This window comes from Thamnophis elegans, chromosome 1, assembly GCF_009769535.1.
Source record: "Thamnophis elegans isolate rThaEle1 chromosome 1, rThaEle1.pri, whole genome shotgun sequence".
NCBI classification, from domain to species: domain Eukaryota; kingdom Metazoa; phylum Chordata; class Lepidosauria; order Squamata; family Colubridae; genus Thamnophis; species Thamnophis elegans.
Genome location: NC_045541.1, coordinates 17,763,578 through 17,772,112, shown reverse-complemented (window position 1 = coordinate 17,772,112; position 8,535 = coordinate 17,763,578).

Below are 8,535 nucleotides of genomic sequence, written 5' to 3'. Positions count from 1 at the left end.
CATACAGAATACTGTAAAAAAAAAGAAAACAAAAGACACCAAAGACAACCAGATAGCAAAATACCAAGTTGCAACTGGGATTAAATAACAAAGATCTAAGGTTCTCATCCTTTTTTTCGTCTTGAGGGTTATAATGTCTTCCTAAGGAGCATGCCAACCACCATTAAATGTATGAGGCCAGGACAAAGAAGTGTGTGAGACCAGAATGAAAATTACATTTGCTGTAACTTCAATGTACTTTTGAATTTTAAGTAGTTAGTATTGCTACTCATCATATATTTGTTTCTTACTCCGGGTGCGCTTCAAGGTCCTACTTACCACCCATAAAGCCCTTCATGGCAGTGGATCTGCGTACTTGAGAGACCGCCTCCTGCCAATTACCTCCTTGCGACCTATTCGATCACACAGATTAGGCCTCCTCCGAGTTCCAGCTGCCAGTCAGTGTCGACTGGCAACTACGCGGAGGAGAGCCTTTTCAGTAGTAGCTCCGACCCTTTGGAACGATCTCCCTGTGGAGATTCATACCCTCACCACCCTCCAGACCTTCCGCACAGCCCTCAAGACCTGGCTATCCCGTCAGGCCTGGGGATAAAGATCGTAATCTGCCCCCACCCGAATGATGAATGTTGTGTTTTATTTTTACTTGCACTGTTTTCATGTTTATTGTTTTATTGTCTTGTATCCCCTTCCCTATAAATTGTAAGCCGCCCTGAGTCCCCTCAGGGAAAAGGGCGGCCTATAAATAATAAACTAAACTAAACTAAACTGCAGACTGAAAAATTGCATTTTGAGGGCTATCTTTGACAGGGATCTGGGGCCACATCCATGGCTTTGAGATCTATAGTTGTGCATTGCAGATCTAACTAGATGTAAAGATGTCACTTGAATATGTAAATAGAGCCCTCGTGGCGCAGTGGTTAGAATACAGTATTGCCAGCTAATTATGCCAACTGCCAGCAGTTCAATTCTGACTGGCTGAAGATTGACTCAGCCTTTCAAGGTCAGTAAAATGAGGACCCAGATTGTTGGGGACAATATGTGGACTCTGTACACCACTTAAAGAGGGCTGTAAAGCACCCTAAAGTAGTATATAAGTCTAAGTGCTATTGGTAGATGTGCCTATTCTAAGCCTACCATCTCTGGCTTCTCCATTTTGACAGGAACACTGCCATAAAATTGTAAACATAGTCATCTGAAAACATAGCCTCTTGTCCTTGTGGAAGACCACTGAGCTTTGGAAGTATGCATACTTTTCAATGGTCAAAGTTTGTTTTCCATTAAAACAGGGAGTCAGTGTGAGAGGCCGACCTAAAGACAGAACAAATCTTTTGGGGGCCTGGCACTATTCCATTTAAACTTTTTTTTTAACTCCCAGAGAGAACAATGGGTATCACAGCCTCCTTTAATGAGTGCCCTCCATGTGACCTTCATAATATGAAATGGCAACAGATTCAGCTTCCCATCAATATTTGGTTTATCACGCATTTTTACCAAAACTATTTCAACTTGCAGTCCTTTGAGTGAAGAAAGCTATACTAGTTTGGTTTTTTAAGTTTAGCTTTCATAGTATAATTGCTTCTTTTTACCATCCCAAAGAGAACAGATTACTGCAATCAATCTAATATTACTGTCATCCAGGAACACAATGCAAATAGAAATATTCCAGAGCTAATGTAGAGCTGTGTGACCTGCTTTATTCTGTGGAGGACTGGCTTGTTTTAATGCAATGGCAAAGCATTCCCATTTCAAATGATATAGGTGGTGTTTACCATCCATTAACCTAAAAGTGGCAATAATTTCTCAGGTTGTAATTAGTTACAATGAATGATGTGGATGGAGCATTAGCCTGTCAGCTGTCTTGTATTATGAATGCAAGTCACCTCACCCTCCCTATCTTTGACTCTGTCCTTTCCTCTTTTTCTCAGTCATGGCAATTCATTAGTTCTGCTGTCTGAGAGCAGCTGTACCATTTGAGATGTAATTTATTCAGATTCCCCTCAATATTACTAGAGAAGCGTGAGGAGATAAGTGATTTGATGAGGCTAGGTATTTACTGTCAGATAACATTATAGATGGAATTTGAGTCCGAAATTATAGGGGATAAGAAGTGGCGGGGGGGATAGTTCCTCCTCCCTGTTCAGAAATATTGCCACAAAATATTATATTTCAACACATAAAGACAAAAATCTGTCACATTAAGTTAAAGAAGTCCAAAGAAGGTTATAAATAGTTAAGCTGGACAACACTGGAACCAGAAGTCTCCATGCTACAGAGCAGAGGTGGGTTCCTACCAGTTCACACCTATTTGGTAGAACCAGTTCATCAAATCTACTGAACTGGTTAGAAGAGGTTCCACCAGTGGACCCGGAAAGCAGGCCATACCTACAGAAGAGGTTCCAAATTTTTTTGAAACCCACCGCTCGTCCTTGGATATGATTATTCTACACTATCATGCTCATAGTTATAAAACTCAGTGCCTCTGTGAAAGGTAAGGATCACTACTGCGTTTGTGGTGCAATCAGGACATTGCGTGTGGTGAAGTTGTTTTAGTGCAAACCAAAGATGCCTTTTAAAAAACAAGTTTACATCATATTCTTATGCATGCCAGTGCTGTGTGTGAGGTAATTTAAGGTGGTTCTGACACGTGTCATCAGCATCTTCATATCTGGTCACATGGGCAGCAAGCCACTCCCATCCAGTCACATGAGTGGCAAGCCACTCCCACAAAGGAGGCCACACCCACCGAGAAGGTTTGAACAATTTTTGAAACCCACCACTGCTACAGAGAAATGTACAGACAGATTGCATGCAAAACCTTTCCCCACTCCGCCTGTCCCACTTTATGTTAGGGTTGACACTCTTGATGGCTGATTGTAAGGCTCAGGACATTACAAAAAGCAGGTGAAACCTCTATAGTCCACTGTTGATATTCTTCAGGAGTCCTAATAACTGTACTTAACCTCTCTTTTACACTTGTAAATAGCCTTCAGAAGAATCACAATCTGCATAGCTGGTGAATCCAGGATGGCAGCATTATGCTGACCTGGAATACAAAAATCATAGCCGAACAAGGCCTTACAATCCGACCACTCAGCAAAGACTACTTTTCTACTTTCACTGCCAAACATGAAGTGCATTTTCTCAAAACGGAAAGCTTAGTCTCTTCCCTGCCATAGGCTCTGATACCACACAGTCTTGGAGTTCCCATTCCAAATAAAGCAAAAGCAAAAACAAAATAGACCCAATATCGAACATAGAATGAGGTGTGTGTGTGTGTGTGTGTGTGTGTGTGTGTGTGTATTGGACAATCAAGAAGAAGAAATGGAAATACTGTTCTTCCTACTATCAGTAGGAAGGGGGTGGGGAGTAAAGAAACTTCAAAAGTTGGAAAGCAAAAATGGAGGGAGCTGTCCATGGTGAAAAGGAAGGAAGAGGGAAGATTTGGCACTCCCAGATTCAGCCTGACAGGAAGAGAAAACAGAAAAGGGATCAACATACCCAACAGTTTCTGCACCACCTAGGACACTTATGTAAACTTGATTCAAGGTTCCATGGGCATCAAATTCAACTATTGTACATCACTAAAAGCTATTTTTTGTGTGAGATGGGTGACCATACAAATTTGATGAATATTTTTTTTAAAAAAACAAACAAACAAACTATCCATTTGTTCAGAAGGTTGCTTGGAAGAAATCCAGAATTTAAACCATGGGTAGATTGCTGACGGTTCGCTTCTCTCGCCTGCACCAGACACGCACTGCATGCACACACTCATGTGCAGTTGACTGTAAATTGTTCTGCGCATGTGCAAAACATGAAAAAATTGCTAAAAAACATTCCCCAGTGGCCAGGGAACTGTTTTGAGGGTGTGGCCACCTGGGTAGCTGCCGGTTCTTCAGCCCAAGCCAAAATACCACTACCGAACCTATAGCAACCCACCTCTGATTTAAACCCTGGAGAAGTTGCCTATATTGGTCTGCCTTTGGTATCTTCGTATTTCATTGGCCAAATTAATTAACGTTGGAGGGTTATCTATAATAAATTTAATTAGATACAGTAGTATCTAGATGTCTTCTGCCCAGTCTGGTCAAGAGCTAAACTAAGGATTAAGTAATTGGAGCACTGTGATTTCCTGATGAAATGGGTCTGAAAAATTCTGCCTATTTCATTACCAGCTTCACTACTGTTTTCTTTATGCACTGATGAATTTTGTAAAATCAGTAGAAATGTTCATGGAAACTAAAAAAAATCCAGTATCTTGCATTTAATCTTTATGAAGTCTCGGGTATATAATCTGAATATTGGCAGGGAGCTGGGTGTGAGAGAAAGGCAAATTTTGTGCACGGTGTTATGGCTGCTAGGGATGGGAATATCTGCAACTATTTCCATGGCACACAATGCTCTCAGCTGGAATTATGAATCATGCCATGAGAGTCAGAATGAGAAGTTACTAAATCGGAAAGAGCTAGAGAAATATTAGGAATTATGCCTCAGTAGTTCTCCAGGGGCAACAAAGGTGGGTTTTGGTTAATCTGAGTCTGAGGATTGAGGGGAAAGGGGGACTGTATGTAGTTGCGGCTTTCACAGTTGAAATGGAGGAGATTGGACAGCCATTCTCCAAGTGAAAGATGTGGAATGGATGAGGTGTGCTTCCCCTGGAATGAACATACACACAGAGGACAGTCTCCCCCTGGCTTTTTTTAAACTTTTTTTTAACAAATAAGACCTCCTCAGTCTTCTAAAACTTCTGCTGTAGAACATAAGTAATTCCCTACTTGATGCCATTGGTTCTCCTCCCCCTAAATAGTTTATTTTCCCAGTTAGCTTTTGAAAAGGAGATTATAGATCTTACTTATATGACTTTCAATTAAATAGCCAGATATAATCCCACAGCCCCAGTTGCTAGATGTCAACTGACATTGAGAAAACACCTAAATTAATTGGTTGTTGGGCTGGGGGGAAGAGGAGAGATGGCAGAAAAGCCTGAGTAATAAAGAACATTTTAAACAAAAATGTAAAAATGGTAAGAGGACCAATATTGCAACTATATTTTTTTTAAGAGTCTGGGATGTGTTACTCAATTAACATTAAATTACAGGCTGAACTTTTTAAGTATTTCATAGAAAGAACAGCTTGGCATGACCTGATTTAGTTTGGGAAATCTTTACTCCTGGACAATGTTTTATTAATGAGATGGATTTCACCTCTTAGCTTTGTAAGAAAGAACCCACTGCTAGTAATAAAATAGCTTAGAACCTGTCTCAATAGTCTCTCTGGATTGACCTTCAAATCTGATGCATAAATGAGCTTGGTGCTGCCTACTTCATTCCTTGATACTGAAACTGACTTGGGCAACAGAGGGGAAAGCCAGCAAAGCTGGCTATTCATATTCTGTCTGGACTTCATATTTAATTTATTGGAAGAAATCAGAGTAAACAGTTTGACTGACATGCTGTTTGCTTGCTTGCTTGCAAAAAATCTCATAATTAATTTGTAACGCCTGTCATCCTAGAAAAAATGGGGACAAAGGGTCATGGAAAAGAACATAAGAAAAGAGAAAGATGCATGTATGAGATGGTATTGTTAAAGCTACATATATAGCAGAAACTCAGCTAATTAAATGATCTTCTGAAGGATTAAATAACAGAAGTGAAACTAATCACAGCTCTTAAAAACATCTGTTAACACAGGGGTATAATTAAACAATTGAGGACAAAACAGCCTTTTGCAATCAGATACAGGTGAACTGCTTAAATAAATAGATTGGTAGTAGACCTTTACCTCTTCCTTAGCACAACTTAAAGCATTGTAGATACAAAGAAGATATGTTCCTTGGAGGAACATGTATATCAGGGGTGGGTTGCTAACTGGTTTACTACCGGTTTGCTTGTGCACACACGCACCTGCGCAGAAGCGTGCGGGTGGGTGGGTGGCCAAACCGGCAGCAACCCACCTCTGATGTGTATGAAGTTGGAGGAAAAAGAAAGAAGGGAAAATAAGCACCAGAATGAAAATAGAAATCTATGAAAAGTATTTGAGCAAATGTTCAAAGTTAGATTGCTTTCCCAACAAAATGAATGAAAATTGAACATGAAAAAATTGCTTGGAACAAAATAAAAAGAAGTTTAAAAAGAAGTTGTGTTACACTAGTAGAATTAATTACATGAATAGAAACTGGAAAAATTATGTTTGGTAGAATGGCAAGATGAAAAGGATTGAAGATGGGAAAAATGCAAATAAGAAAATAATTATTATAGAAATAAGGATTAGAAAAAATATATGGCATACTTTGTTCATAAATAATAGTTACAAACACATAGTCAAAAAAAGCAAAGAAAGATTAAGGTTGTTAGAAAAAACACAAAGCCGATTTTGATGGACATAAAAATTGTTTTGGCAATGGATGAAAAGAGCAAAATAAATAAACCTCTGGAATAATAAAGACAATTCAAAAATGAAAGTGAAACTGAAACTTCACTGAAGTGTGAAATGCTAGGAGCATTTTAGAGATTAGAATGGAATGATAGTGATAGATCAAGAAAATGATGAAATGGTATGAGAATGTCAAAAAATACCAGGGCCGCAGTTTGATGTAACTGAAGCAATGATAAAATACCTCAATGTACTGAATGCATATAACTGAAGCAATGCTTAAAAATGGCAGTTTCTTTCATTTCTGTGTGACACTTGCAATCTATACCTGGTAAGTGGAAGAATTAACTTATAGTTTTCTCCTAGAAAATTAATTGTGACATAAGAGTGAATGCAAATACTATATGGAGTTTGCTAGGTATGACTGGAGTGGGTGTGACCCAGAGGTGGGTTCCTACAGGCCCGGTTCGCCCAAACCAGTAGTGGCATGGTGTCCTGGGTCACTGGAACTGGCAATGACCCATGCCTGCCATGCCCCCGAACTGGTTCCCCGGTTGGTACCGTTGGTGCCGCCATCTTGTTTTTAAGTTGCACAGAACCATTTTAATTGAACTGGGCATTTGCGCGCAATGCACATCCAACTTGCATGCAAAGCGCAGGCAAGAGTGAACTGGCAGTAAAGCAGGCCGGAACCTACCCCTGGTGTAACAGACCATGAGCAAAATTTGTAAAATAGAAGGCAGCTTGATATTGGCCAAGTGAATATATAAAGCAGAGTTTTGCTTTTCATCATTTCATGCCTTTCAACAAAAAGATGTTGAGATTCTAGAAAGAGTACAGAGAAGAGCAGCAAAGATGATTGAAGGGTCTGGAGGCTAAAACACTTGAAGAATGGTGCTGGAGCTGAGTACGTCTAGTGTAACAAAGAGAAAGATTAGAGGAGACATTATAGCAATGTTCCAATATTTGAGGAACTGCCACTAAGAAGAGGGGGTCAAACTATTTACCAAAGCACCTGAAGTTAGGACAAAAAGCAATGAATGGAAACAACCTAGAACTAAGAAGAAATTTCCTGAAAGAACAATTAATCAATGGAATGACTTGCCTCCAGAAGTTGTGGGGGTCCAACATTGGAGATTTTTAAGAAGAGATTGGACAACATTTGTCTGAAATGGTATAGGGTTTCCTGCCTGAGCAGGGTGTTGGGCTAGAAGACCTCCAAGGCCCCTTTCAACTCAGTTATTCTATTATTCTGTTACTCTGTTATTATGCCATTGAGAAATGTATAAATGTGACAAAGTTGATTATAAGAATGTAAGAGAAAGCATCTGCTAAGGGGAATAAGCTTGAGCTATGGATTTTTATATGCATATGTATATTTTTTTAATGGTCCAGTTGACTGCTGGATGCAATAAGAATGGTATGCTTAACAAAAAAAATGGTTGAACGCTGAAAGTGGTGTAAGACAAAGATATGTGGGATTTAATATATTTACAAATTAATGTATGAAGAATACTTATGGCAACATTAGTAATGTTTAATAGAGACATGAATATGCTTATTCGTTTGTATGGAGATATTGCTGTAGGATAATTCTGAAAACCCAAATTATTTGCTGCAAATGTTAAATAGATTGGAGTGCAGTATGATTTCAAAAATTAATGCATCAATTATGAAGAGAATTGCCTTTGCAGGAAAATGGAGTGAAAAAAATGGCAAATTGTAACTAGAGTAGGTAGATGTGTACCCCAATTGAAGGTTTATAAATGGAGAATGGAAACAGAGAAATGGAAATGGAGAAATTTTAAGATATAGAAATGCTAGTAAAAAGATAACTGGTCATATGTGGTCTGAAATGACCGTAAAAAATAATGCATAATAAGAATTAGAATAGTGCATGCTTCTCACTTTGTTAGAGACTTGAGAATGTTAGAAAAAAGATAAATGTTAGTTGGATTAAATGAGATGGGGACATTTAAGAAATATGTGTGATAAAACAAGAAGAGAGAGAGTCAGCAACAAATTCATTCAAGGATTGAATACTGACTATTACCAATATGAAAGAAGTGTGTCAGGATTAGGATCATATAGAGAAAATTAATTGGGACTGAATTACACAAGTCCCTCAAATATACTGTATGAAGCAAAATGAAATTGGTCAAA